The sequence below is a fragment of the Echinops telfairi genome, unplaced genomic scaffold (assembly GCF_000313985.2).
Source record: "Echinops telfairi isolate 266 unplaced genomic scaffold, ASM31398v2 ScPeMD7_2010;HRSCAF=2546, whole genome shotgun sequence".
NCBI classification, from domain to species: Eukaryota; Metazoa; Chordata; class Mammalia; order Afrosoricida; family Tenrecidae; genus Echinops; species Echinops telfairi.
The window spans coordinates 13,934,232-13,948,165 of record NW_022105908.1 but is presented as its reverse complement, the minus strand read 5'-3'; the positions used below and the strand labels follow the sequence as shown (position 1 = coordinate 13,948,165).

The window sequence follows — 13,934 nt, the reverse complement described above, 5'->3', positions numbered from 1 at the left end:
CAACTTGATAAAAAAGAATAAAGAAATCATGATTTTTAACTAGCATGTATTGGTAAGATTGAACCCTAAATCCACATACACATTAAATAAGTTTTTATATTGTTTTGTGTTGATATTCACTAACACAATAAATTGCATACATCTTTTTATATATTTTGGATTTATAGGAGCAGTAGTTTTGGATATTGAAGAGTGCTAATCTGATCATGTAAAAAATTGGCATCAATTGTATTTTAATGTCTTGTATAAAATTTAGTTAAGACTTAGTTAATCATTATAAGTCAATAACATTAATAAGTTAATACTAATAGAAGACAATATAATTAATGTCTCATTTTACATGCTTCAGATATCCCAATATAATTTGGATACTGAAACTTCAACCAAACCCTTGAAATATTTGTAACATTTTGTCTGAGGAAAAATTTTGGTAGTTGCAACCTTAATAACAAATAAGACAAACTTTATTCGGGAATATTTAAGAATTTAATCAAATGCACCTTTATTAAAATATAACATTATGAAAATGTCCCATTAATATTAGGTGCTACAAATGATGCACTCACATTATACTACGATATAATTAAAATTGTTTTAAACAAGAGTTTTCACTTTCATGTTACATTATTGACCAAAATATCTGTTTTCAAATTCCAATCAACGTTAATGGGTTATTGCAATTTTTACTTTGGTTTGTATAAATATAAAAGTTTAAAGAAAAGAGATAGCTACTGGAGATGGTCATAAATTTTTAGCCCAACTTTATTACTCTGAATACACAAGAGGAAATAAAATTTTTCAACGAAAAATAACTGCCGCTCTAGAATCTTAAAATGATATTTAAATAATCTTGAATTTGCATTTACAAATTGTATTAAGCTGGGTTTTCTTGGGAAGCAAAACCAGTGACACTCATATGTGTATAAGAAAGAACTTTACATCAAGAAGGTATCCTGGGCCAGTCCAACTAAAGTTCATGGGTCTGCTTCTAGCTGGGGTTTCTTCTTGTAGTTGCAGGCTGATGATGCAAAAATGTGAAGTGGGAACCAGAGAGATCACAGGCCAGTGGGTGCAGAGGACTCTGACAGTTATCAGGGTTGGCAGTCCATATGGGACCACTCCTCTAGGTAAGCAGAGTCCTAAAAAGTGAAGGGTCAAAGAGAGAGAGGAGGAGTCCCCAGTGTCTCTCATACAAAAAGGCCAAGCCTCAAGGAAGAATTATCAGAATAGAATGGACTTCACCTCGTCACATTGACAAAAATTCGAGTTGATGTAAAATCTAACTGCCACACAAGTATAAATTAGAAATTAAATAACACATCCCAATGTTAAAAATGTATGTTGCAATTGTTACATACTGTTTCATAACATGGAAACAAACAGCATTGTACAAAAGCTATTATTGGTTAGTGCCGTTATGAATGACTCATGATTGTGAATCTCATTCTAGAGATTTTAGAATCATTAACTCAAGAGATTCTCCAGTCAATAACATTAAAAATAACCCAAATCTACACACATTATGTAGAATCACATAATGATCTTTTATTGATCAATTGTAAATCACAATCTAAACATAAAAAGGAAAGCATTATAATGTTGGAATAAAGATAATGGAATTAGATTATTGTGACAAATCTGCTTCTAAGACTGTATGACATCCCTAAAAATATAATTACAGTAATATGCTCAGTAATAAATAACTTTATATATTATTATTGACAATGTAATTTGAGCTAGTATATACAGTACAAGTATAAGTATTTCTCCAAAAGTGTATGTATAGCAAATCAAATGGTTATTTATATGGATAGAGATTGAGACTAACTTAATGTAAAAATTAATTGTTATAATAATTGAGTTATTTACAATTTACATTTTTCATGATTTCCTATAATGTTATCGTGTGATTAATTGCTTAATATGGTCCTTTCAGTCATAGTCCCCAATTTTGTGGTATATTGTAAATTCTAGTCTCTCTACCTGTAACTAAGACACTCTAGTGGCACAATGGCTACATGATAGGCTGTGAACTGCAAGGTTAGCAGTTCCAAACCACCAGCCACTCTATGGCAGAAAGATGAGACTTTACATTCCCATAAAGTGTTATAGTCTTGGAAATCCCCAGAGGCAGTTCTACCCTGTCCTATAAGGTCATGATGAGTCAAAATGAAGTCATCACTCTTTAATTCCTTGAGGGTAGGATCTACCATTTAGTGATCCTCTTTTATATGTATTAAAACAAGAACTACGTTCCATTTTTAAGGTGTCCCTTTAATAGACAAACTGCCAGCAGTGGGATTAATTGTGAAAGCAGTAAAATTGGGTTATGGGACTGGCTAAGACTGGTCCTGTCCTAAGATGCACAACAGTAATCAATGTGTCCTTTATCTAAACTTTTGATGTCAAAAAGTAAAAAAAACGACTCCTCCATCAAAGACCTGGGTGTGAGCAAGACACCATCTTTGTGACCTCCCTGTTTCCTGACTGAACATGAACCAAAGACTGGTGCTCAGTCAGCTAGTGGCAGAAAGCAATTAGATGTCGATTGCTACTCTAAGAAAACAGTTTCTACCCCAAGGAAAGTTGGTATTCGTCTTAACTGGAATGGAGCAGCTTTGAAAAAGTTTGCTTCCTTGCTCTGGATCCTATGTCTGACTTGCCTCGGTCTGATGTCCATGTCTTGGAACTTGAGCCAGCAGCCTGTCATCTAAACTGATTTATGTGCCCCACATCCTCATGAGTCAACTGCCCAATTTGAGCATCATCCTTGATCAGGGGCCATGCTAATCTTTTCTGTATCATTCCATTTTTAGTACATGTGCTGTGAAGCAAGAAATTAGCAGCCCAATTTGATATAAATAAGAAGAATCTTCCAGAGAGATGTCTGAACTTTGGATTTGGAAATTGCTAGCCTCCAAAATATGTGAACCATTCCTTTGTGGATTCATGAGTTTTATGGGATGTTTTAGCAATTTGTGGAAATCTGGAAAAAAATTATTTATTTTAGGTAAAGGAGGTAGAGGATTAGCTTTGAGGATCAGATGAATACAGAAAAGGGAGGGAACTAGGCTCTCAACACATGCTTATGCAAAACACTCAGTCACATGAATCCAGCTGTTCTCAAGTATAGGCATATGCACTCAGTAGAGGGCTCCCTCCTTCCACCAACACTATTTGTTAGCATGGAGGCTCTCCACCTCCCCATGTCCAACCCCTTTTCACACAATCTTCAAACCTTGGCCTGTTTGAGCTGAGGATTCTCTCACCGACTCCAAGCAGGTCATCTGTGTATGCATGGAGAAACCCTCTACTCAAGCCTTTGTAGTCATCCATAGGAATTCTCAGTTGAGTTAGGAAGCCACCTATTTCGTTCCCAGTCTCAGAACCCGCCTTACACCACACTTCGGCTTTTGTGAGGCGCTCTAAGCTGCCTGACCTAGTGAGAACACCACCATCAGTCAAAATCCTAAAATCAAGACACATGACAGAATCTCCATGCCATCAAGTTGTGAAAACATCACAACAGTAACAGAAAATTAAAAAAAAAAAATTAGAGGTGCCTAGGATGCAAATTGTAATCAATTATATCATCAAAGTAAAAAGAGACATACATCATAGTTATCATGAGGTGGGAACTGTGTGGTGAGCTAGTTAAGATAACTTAAAGATATAACAGATTATTCTAAATGTAGGATGTCAAATATAAACCTTATAGTATCCCCATAGAAAGCTAATAAACAAACTGAAGAAAATAAAGAAAAAAGATATAAGCATAAACTCGATAATGAAAAGAAAACTTTATACAAAAAGAACTCAACATAGAAAGTATGATGGAACAAAATCGCTACTAACACCATACACACAAAAAGCATAATTAAATGCCTACAGTGAATTCTTTTCAACCAACAACCACACTAAATGTTGGATGACATGTATCAGTTACTAAAACAAAGCAAAACCAATACAACCATTGTTGCTTACAAGAGACACACACTAAGTACAAAAACAAATAGCTAACCCAATGAGCAGCTACTCTGCCACCAAGGCTTCTTAAGAAGACATATTGATTGCAAATATCTATGGACCCTGTGCCAGAGTTCCCAAAAATATAAAGTAAACTTACAAAGAATTAAAGGGAGAAATGAACAGATCTGTACTAACAATAGGAGCTTTTTAGTACAACGTTTTTGGTGATAGAAATATAGAAAAATCAATACAAATATGAAAGATCTGAATAACACTATCACAAACAAGTCAATTCTGACCAATAGTGACCCTGAAGGACATGGTAGAACTGTTCTGTGGGTTTCTAAGACTGTAATTCTTTTTGCGATAGAAAGCCTCATCTTTCTACTGTGTAGTTTAGAATCGTCAATCTTCAATTAGAAGGCCAATGAGTAACCAGTATGCCATGAGGGCCCCTATCCAACTGGGCCTAATGGACATAATATAGACCATACTCTCAACAGCAACTTCTCTGATGATTTGCTCAGCAAATCGGAGCCTGTTTCTATGAAGAAAAGTGTTGAATCAGGATTGGAAAAAGGCTTTGTCACAACCTGTTGTGTGCAAATGATACCACCTTGATTGCCAAAATTGAGGAAGACTTGAAGCACATGCTGATGAAGATCAAGGCCTGTATCTTTTAGTCTGGATAATAATTCAGTGTAAGGAAGACCAAAAACCTCACAACTGGACAATAGTTAACACCATGATAAATGGACAAAGGGTTGAAGTGGTCAAGGGTTATGTGTTGTTTGGATCCACAATCAATGCTCATTGGGGCAGCAGTTATGAGATCAAAAGATATTGTGTTGTGTAAATCTGCCGCACAAGAAATCTTATTGAAAAGCAAGAATGTTACTTTGAGGACTAAAATGTGCCTGACCCAAGCCATGGTATTCCCCGTTGCATCATGTACATGTGAAAGTTGTACATTGAGTAAGGAAGACCTTAGAATGGATGCATTGGAGTTGGAGGAGAATATTGAAACCACCATGGACTGCTAAAAGGACAAACAGATCTGTATTAGACGAAGTAAGGCCAGAGGCCAGGATGGCAAGACTTTGTCTTACATATGTTCAGCATATTGTCAGGAGAGACCAGTCCCTGGAGAAGGACATCATGTTTGGTGAAATGGAAGGGTAGCAAAAAGAGGAAGACCCTCAAGGAGACTGATTGACTCAACGGTTGAATCAATGGGCTCAGGCATAGGAAAAACTGTGAGGCTGGCACAGGACTGTGCAGTGTTCCATTCTGCTCTTCCTAGGGTTGCTATGAGTGGGAGCAGTAGAAAATGAATGAAATAGAAAACAGAAATACAGAGTATCAACAAGACAAGAAGTTGGTTTATTCAATTGGTTTCTGTTTTTATTTCATTTATCTTTACTCTGATCACTTCTTTTCTCTCTTCTGGTAACTTTTCTTTTGCTCTTTCTTTTCTACTTATTCAAGCTGCCTGGTAAATTATTAGTTTGAGATGTTTCATCTCTTATAATATACTAGGCAATTATTGTTTTGAACTTCCCTCTGAGCACTGCTTTTGATTGGATAAAGCTATAGACACAACAAAGGATCAAAGATTCAATACACCTAACAAGGGAGGCTGACAGGAAATGGCGAGTTGACTAGGAGTACAAGGAGGAAGGGATGTTCTGCATTGATTGTGATGATGGTGGCACAACTCTTGTGAATGTGATTAAACAATTGGAATGTATTATATGTAAATGGTATGTCAGGGAAATTGTTGACAACAAACAACCAATTTAAAAATTTTAATCGCCTCTTTAAAAAGATCAACAATATAAACAAACCACTGGGTAGACAGAAAAAAAAAAGGAGAGGAAGAAGAAGCAGTAGAACAAGAAGAAGAAATATAAAATAGCCAAAATAAATGAAAATTGAGCAGTTGCAGTAGGGCCAAATATAATTAAGGATATAGAATCACCTTAAAATAGTATATATATAGATATATAGATATATAGATATATAGATGTATAGATGTATAGAGATATAGATGTATAGAGATATAGATATATAGATATATATATTATATACTATATATATATATTCTACCAAATTTGAAACTCTAGAATAATCACCTGAAATTCTAGAAATGCACTACCTTCTTAGACTGTCACAAATGGAGACAGAGAATCTAAACACAACAATAACAAAAGACAAAATTGAAGCAACCATTAAAAAAAAAATGCCCCCAAAATAAAGTGTCAGGACCAGATGAACTCACTTGGAAATTTTACTAAACATGCAAAGGACAGTTGACATCAATTCTACTCGACCCCCTTTAAAACATCGCATGGGGGCTGTGGGGGTGGGGAGAGGGAGTAATTGACTTTGAAGCCAACATAACTAATACCTGAGCCAGGTAAAGATATCACACAAAGAAGAAAGAAAACCATATCCTTCATGAATATAGACACAAAAATTCTCAACCAAACTTCTACACCAAAGAATTAATTATTAAGGAAAGCATACATCATGTTCAAGGGGGATTCATACCAGGAATTCCAGGGTTGCTCAACATTAGAAAGTAAACAATGTAACTCACCACCTAAGTGAAATAAAGGAAAATAATTGATTAGAATAGCAAAAAAATAACTCACAGACTAGGAAGAAAATCTCCAGAAATGACATATCAGATAAGACTCTAACCTCTAAAATACATAGAAAATTCCAATGACCGTAAGACAACTCAAGCGACAATTGGGTGAAAGACATAAGCACACACTTGACCAAAGCAGACATTCAAGTTCCCAAAAGTATAAGAAGACGCTGCCAATCATTAGCTATCAGATAGATGAACATCAAAACTGAAAGTGGACATCACCTTGTCCTGCTAAAATAATACTGAATTAAAACAAGTGCTGACAATGTGGTGGTGAAGTTGAGATCCTTATTGATGGTGGAATTGTAAAATGGTAATCTCTGGAGAACACCATGGAACTTCGTTTAAAAAACAAAAACAAAACAGAAATAGAACTAGCCATAACAAAATGATAAAAAACAACCTTAGAATTCATCATATTTGAATGGATAAACAAAATAGCTTTTATATATACAAGCAATAAATATTAAGTAGTCATAAAGAGTAATGATGAGTTATTGAAGCATATGTGTATAACTCATATATGGATGTGTCTGGAGGACATTATGCTGATTGAATTAAGTCAATCACAAAAGCAAAAATTTTTGCCTGGTTGTGATGGCTAAAGTTATGTGTCCATTTGGCTGGCCCATGGTTTAATGTATGTTATGATGTAGCCATTCCTTATGATGGGATCTGTTATAATGCAATCATCTCCTGATGAGACCAGCTATGAGCAGTCCATCAATTGAAAGGGAATTTCCTCAAGGGCATGGATTGCTTTGAATCCATGTGGATCTCTGGAAAAACTCCCCTCCTTGTTGCTAAATCTGCATCTGACTTCCAGTTTTTTCTGGCTTGACTCAGTGGCCTGCTGTATTATTGGCTAAACCTGAAAACTGTTATTTTTTGCAGTTTGTGAGTCCAAAGCCTGCCGTCTTACCTGCCCATGTTTGCTTCTTCAGCTCCTGAAGCTAGATGACGTAGGAGAAGCCTTCAATCTGACACCTGACTTAAAGACATGGCACATGCTAGCCTATACAACCACATTAGCAATTTCATATATATATATATTTTTTTCTCATATATATATACACACACATATATAAAAATAATATATTAGCAATTTCATATATATCATTTATATATATATTTATTCATATAATTCATCCATATGATCATTTTAGCCTGGTTCAATCATGACCAACAAAGAGATATTGGAAAAGACCATATTTCCAAATGAACAAGGCTGAACAAGAATACTAAGCAGAATGGGGAACAGTATAGGTTGAAGTCCTGAGGCAAACCTAATCTTCCTTGTAAAATAACAAATGCACACGGAAAGCAATCAGTTGGGGAAAAATTGGTTCCCAGTTCGAAGCTGATGACATACCATCCTGCTTTGAATGTACGCCACTCGCCACAGTCTTCTCCATAATCCATGTCATTTATTAGATTCCTGAAAGGGCTCATTACAACTTTTCCAAGTCTCACATTGCAGGGCTTCAGTAACAACAGCCAAAAACGCATGGCTGTTTACATCTGTATGTTTGCATTCATCAATGTTTTCCAGCAATGTGTAGAAAAGATTTAAATTGAATCCTCAGAGAATGTATGAATTATCAAGAGGAGTGAAGTGATCAACTGTTGTCACAAAACAGTTTTCAACTTTAGTCTGAAAAGGCTGGAATCAAGTAACTACATTTTTGTTTAGGCGTGTCTATTCTTAACTTGATAGCCAACTAAGTACATTGTGGAATCAAGTAATATGTAATCAAGTAATTACAGTCTTTTGGAGAGTCTACTAACTTGATAATCAAATTAAGAGCAGACACTTCCTAAAATAATGTGGTTACTTGATTCTATATTTTGCAGCCTAACATTGAAACATATTTTATGATATTTAACTACCTCACTTCTTTTGATAATTCATATGACTGCTGAAAATTCTGTGTAAATCTTCTCTGCACATTGCATGAAAAAATATGCATGCATACATACAGATGTAAACACCCATATATTTTTGGTTGTTGTATAATTATATGTGTCCTCATATTTAGTTTGTAAAACGTGCTTTTTTCATGTTTAATTCTAAGTGACATCATTTACTTTAGCCAAACTGTGTGTATTTCAGCAACATTTAATGTTATTTTTTCTATCACTAAACAAAAGAAGTATCTACTATCTAAAAAAAAATCTCTCTTAACAGCATAAACAATCCATGGCAACCACCAATGGCTACTGGTGTCTAAATATATACCTAGTTTTGCATTCTTATAAAACTGAATTCATAAAATATTTGTCTTGTGACTGATCTACTTAAGTTACTATCATATACTTCAAATTAATTCAAGAAGGAGTTGTATGTTTTAACAGCTCATCATTATTCTTTATGGCTATGTAATAATCCATTTTCTTTATGTTCAATGTCTTGCTAATTCATGTATCCACTGATGGGCCCTTAGTTCCCAATGAGCAATCGGGTCATTAAAAATCAGACTCAAGTATGCAATAGTGAATTCTTCTTCTACTTTTTTTCCCCACTCTTTACTTTCATGTAGGAAATTGTACATATAAAACAATATTCCTACTTATAAAATGTTTATCTTCAACACAGATTATCTACAAGAGAGATTGATAAAATTATAATTTGATAATCATTTATAGATTAAAAATCAAATCTATCAACAAAAAGCACATTTAATGCTCCTAAATGAAATTGAACCTAGGGATTTGTGACAAGTATAAGTCAATTTCTCTATAGTACATACTCATGAAAGAACAATGTATTAAAATGACAATTATACATTTTATTTTTTTAAAAAGACAATTTGTAAGGATGTATTCAAAAATTAGGAATGTGTGTGATTTAAAAATTAATTCCTGGGACTTTTTTGAGATCCAACGGAAGGAGATCATTTAAAAATGCTCTCTGGGTCTTACATGAATATTTCTAACATTTTGCAATTGAAGATACACACAATATTGTTTCTAGAGCAAATTTGAAAAGAAAATATATCACTTTTTAAAAAATACAGAAGAATCTCAGTTTAGTAAATAATAATATAAAAAGAAAACAAGGAAAAGACATCTATATAAGCAATTTATATTGGTGATCTCTGATGAAGAGACTGTATTTTTGGTTTTCATATCTCAATTTCCTGTGTTTTCTCATTTTTTTTTCTGACAGAGCGGAGCTACCCCTTGGACTCCTGTAGCTGTAAATCTTCATGGAGCAGAAAGCCTCAGCTATCTCCCCTGAGACCACTAGTGAATTTGAATTGCTGATCTTGTGGTAAGCAGATGCCAAATGTGTAACTATGGCACAGATATTTTAGTTATTTTGTCTTTAATTTTAGGGGAAATTATGATGCAAGATTTTTCTATTGAGCCCAGTACTACCTAAGTATGGAGAACTTACAAAGCTATCACTTATAAATTCGCTTTCTAAAAACAAAATGAAAAACAATTCATGATGTAGTGAAAAGTAAGATCTAAATGAAGTGAGTTTGAATAATTAACCAGTATGAATTATTAACCAGAATAATGAACATTTTATGTCTAAAGAAATGTATAGGTAGTATTAACTCAATGAAAATGTAAATGATAAATATGAAAATATGAAGAAAATAGATGAATATATGGATTTTATATTTTAAATTATTACAAGCTAATGTATGTCTATTTGGAGAAATAAATAACAGCATCATTCTCTCATCTTTTCAAGGATTGATTTACATTGTCCTTATAAAAGCTTTATTCGAAATAGGGCTCAAATATGTTTGGGGACAGAATTAGTAAAATAAATAAACTTGACAAATTAACCAATGTACTTACAGATTTAAGAATTAAAAACTATAAATTACATAATACATTGATTCAGCTGTCACTTAGTTCCTCAATAAGTGGCATTTTGTTGTAGGGATGGCTGGTCATTTCCAGTGCCTCCTCTCTTGATTCTTATCAATGATTGTGAGAAAGAATTCAAATGAGAGCTAGGAAAAAGGTTTAAGTTGAACAAGTGAGTTTACTAAGGAGGACCTTCAGCGTGCCACACGATGAAGGCCATTGCAGCTAGTCTGAGCGTTCTGGCATAGAAGTTCAAATTTCAGTTTGGCTAATGGCCGACCTTCTGCCATTCTTTAGATTTCTGTAGCTTACCTCCCCTTTACACAGGAGATGGGTGTGTGCCCTTGTGTTCATGCTGTGTGTCAGGCCAGTCAAATCATTGTAGGGGTAGTATGAATATCCAGCTTTTCTCCATTCATACTCTTTCATTGTTTCCTTCTCTTCTTGAAAGTTATTGATAAGGAAATGTGTTTTATCTGCCCTCCACCTTCCTTTATGTGGGGAAGGTATGGACATTTACCTTCACCTCTCTTCTTTGCTAGAAATCCCTTCCACTGACCTCCTTTCCCCTGTCTACCTAGAAACCAGATTAGCACAGGTTGAGGACATTTATAAAGACAAATAGTACATATAAGTGCATAATTATGGAAGGGTTTGAAACTAATCACTAGTTATAATGTAGCATATTTATAATTGTATCTAATATTTAAACATAATTTAAAAGTAATAATGGCTTAACTATAAGAAATTATGACTGAGCTTCATGTGATAAAGCTATTGGACCTCCATTAGCTATTCTGACTCGCAGGAATGAAAATTTAAAAAGGTGTATAATTTTGAAGATGCTATGTTAGTCTCGGTAGACTAGGGAGACTTGTGTGTATCGGAAAGAGCTTTATACACAAGAGCAGTTGAATATTGAGAAAACATCCCAACCCAGTCCAGCTCAAGTCCATAAGGGCAACATTAGTCAATATGTCTGATACCAATCTATGAAGTCCTCTTCAGACTCACGAAACAAAGGCAATGACAGTGAATACAGGAAGATCACAGGCCAGTGGGTGGAACATCTTTTAGATCCAATGGCATTGTAAGCACCTCAGTGCTGGCAGGGGTCTCCCTCCATTTTGCTGCTCAGACTCCAGAGGTCTGACTCCATCAGCCTCTCTCCATGTGCACATTCTCCACAGGGATGTCTCGCAGGGAGTAAGCTGAGAGTGTCTCCCACCTCCTGAGAAGAAATACAGGAGTTCCCAGAATCCTCAGGAGAAGGCCATGCCCACACAGAGGCCTCATTTGCTATATCCTGATTGGCAGGTTAGACTCCACCTCTACGCTCTTAATCCTCAAATTGACACCAGATTATGTAACCACCACAGATGCATTTATGTAAATAGTTCAATATGAGTAGGTAAGTTTTAAGATCACTATAAAAAAAGTAATGATGCCCTGTGGTTGCTGGGGGCTGTTGTTCAAGTACAGCTTTCCAGTTGATGGCAATGGGCCAGAGCAATGCTGTGATGTATGCATGGGGGCTGTTCCTTTTCAGCAGCCTCCATAGCCCGGTCACTGGTACATGGGGGGGAGGGAAAGAATGGAATCGCAGAGCTGACAAATGTATTGAGTGTAATGGAGAGTACTTTGAAGGTGATAAGGTTGTTTTGTGAAAAAAATTAAATACATAGCTTTGAAAAAAAAAAAAAAGTAATGCCGTGACCTATATGAATGAATGAAGAAGGAACCAAGTTCTAAGCCTGGCCATCGCTTCGTGATTGAAGTGTACTTTGCTTATTCAATCTTTGCTCTGCATACGGTCTTGCCTTCCTGTTTTGTCGCAAGACTTCTTTCCACATCCTTTGGAGATGTTATCAGGAGAGATCAGCCCCCAGCAAAGGACATTCATTGAGAGGCAATGATAAAAGAAGTCCCTTGGGAAGTTAGATTAACCCAGGGGCTGCAACAATGGGCTCAAACGGAAGATCAATTGGGAGGATGGGCAGGACTCGCCCTTGTTTCCTTCTGCTGTATAATGGATCGCTGTGGGTGGGAACTAACTGGACCTAACAACAACATTCATATGGAGACTGAAAAGGGCTATTTTTCCACCAAAAAAGAAACACAAACGAGAATAGAAGTTGGCCTTGAAAAATACACATATTTCTGAAAAAATATTTTAGTCTGTTTTCCTAGATTTCTTCCATAGATTTTAACATGGTATTCATTTTAATAAGGCATGTGTTTCAAACATGTACACCTCTGTGAAAGATATTTGAAACATGAGTAAAGTGAATTTATTATTCATTTTATAATTAAATAGTTCATAAGTGAAGTCAAGCATGTATAAATAAATCAATAATCTTCCGTATTGGTGGAGCTAACACATCATATTCATCCAACTTTCAAGGTAAATTATAATCATTGATCCTGAGCAAATCATTCTAAATAAACTGAAATTGAGGGCATGATTTAGGATAATATTGTATTATATAACCATTAATAGAGAATAGATGATTGGTTTAATGAACTTCTCTACATTTAACTGTGATTGAGGTATATTATTTACTAACAAATAAAATCTTTTAATGATTCTGACATAAAATTTACATTTTTTTAAACCCAAATGAGTTTTGTTCTTCTTCACTTGATGCTGGTACATCTGAAATTCTTTTTGCAAGCCTTAAAAATGTTTAATTACAAAAAAAAATGTTTAATTACACCTAAAACTAGTGCCTTACAGCTTCATAGTCATTACTTCACATATTTGTATAATATAAGAAAGCAAACATTGTAGTCCCTTAATGATTTTATAGCGTTATCTCAATGTCATTGATTGCTAATTTTTAGTACCTTGAAATGTCTCAACTAGATGATTTGTTCAAGCTTAAATGTTTAAAGTGTTTCTGTTACTTCTTCATTTATTACTGCAAAGCTTAAAATTCAGATGGAAATTCTGATTGCTGGATTATTTTTAAGAAATAAACTCTTGTTAAGTACCCATCTAAAAGCATGTAAACAGCTCTGCTTTTTGATATTACTGTAGATTTCATATACTTCTATTACTTAATGGCCTTGTGACTTCATCTTTGGATTACTTTTATATTTGACATATTTGGAAATATTTTTCCTCTTCTCATTTGCCCTCTGCTAGCCTTTTGCTTCTTTCGACCCAATGCATTGTGTTTTCTCCAATAAACTAAACTTCAAATGCACAATGGTATTTATTTATTAAAATATAAATCCATGGCATTTCATTTTGGGGACTATAAACTTCTAGATTCCCATCTAGAATCACAATCCCAAACACCATCAAATTGATCAATGGAAGAAATAAAGAAAATTCTAAAAAATGTATAAACCAGATTATGTTAGAGAGGGTTCTCTAGAGAAACAAAACAGGACACTTATGATTTTATATATATTTAGATAGATAATATAAGAAATAAGCAACTAATTAATCTATAGAGCAATACAAAAGGCT

The 13,934-nt window shown here is 34.6% G+C and overlaps 2 non-coding genes across 2 annotated transcripts; one reads left to right on the top strand and one right to left on the bottom strand.

The window, feature by feature from the left end:
• Positions 1–2,733: 2,733 nt before the first annotated feature.
• On the bottom strand, positions 2,734–2,835 carry LOC115870602. Its single transcript, XR_004046791.1, has one exon. It is a non-coding gene; the product is annotated as a U6 spliceosomal RNA (small nuclear RNA).
• A 9,067-nt stretch (positions 2,836–11,902) lies between these two features.
• On the top strand, positions 11,903–12,036 carry LOC115870626. Its single transcript, XR_004046813.1, has one exon. It is a non-coding gene; the product is annotated as a small nucleolar RNA SNORA84 (small nucleolar RNA).
• The last annotated feature ends 1,898 nt before the right edge of the window (positions 12,037–13,934 follow it).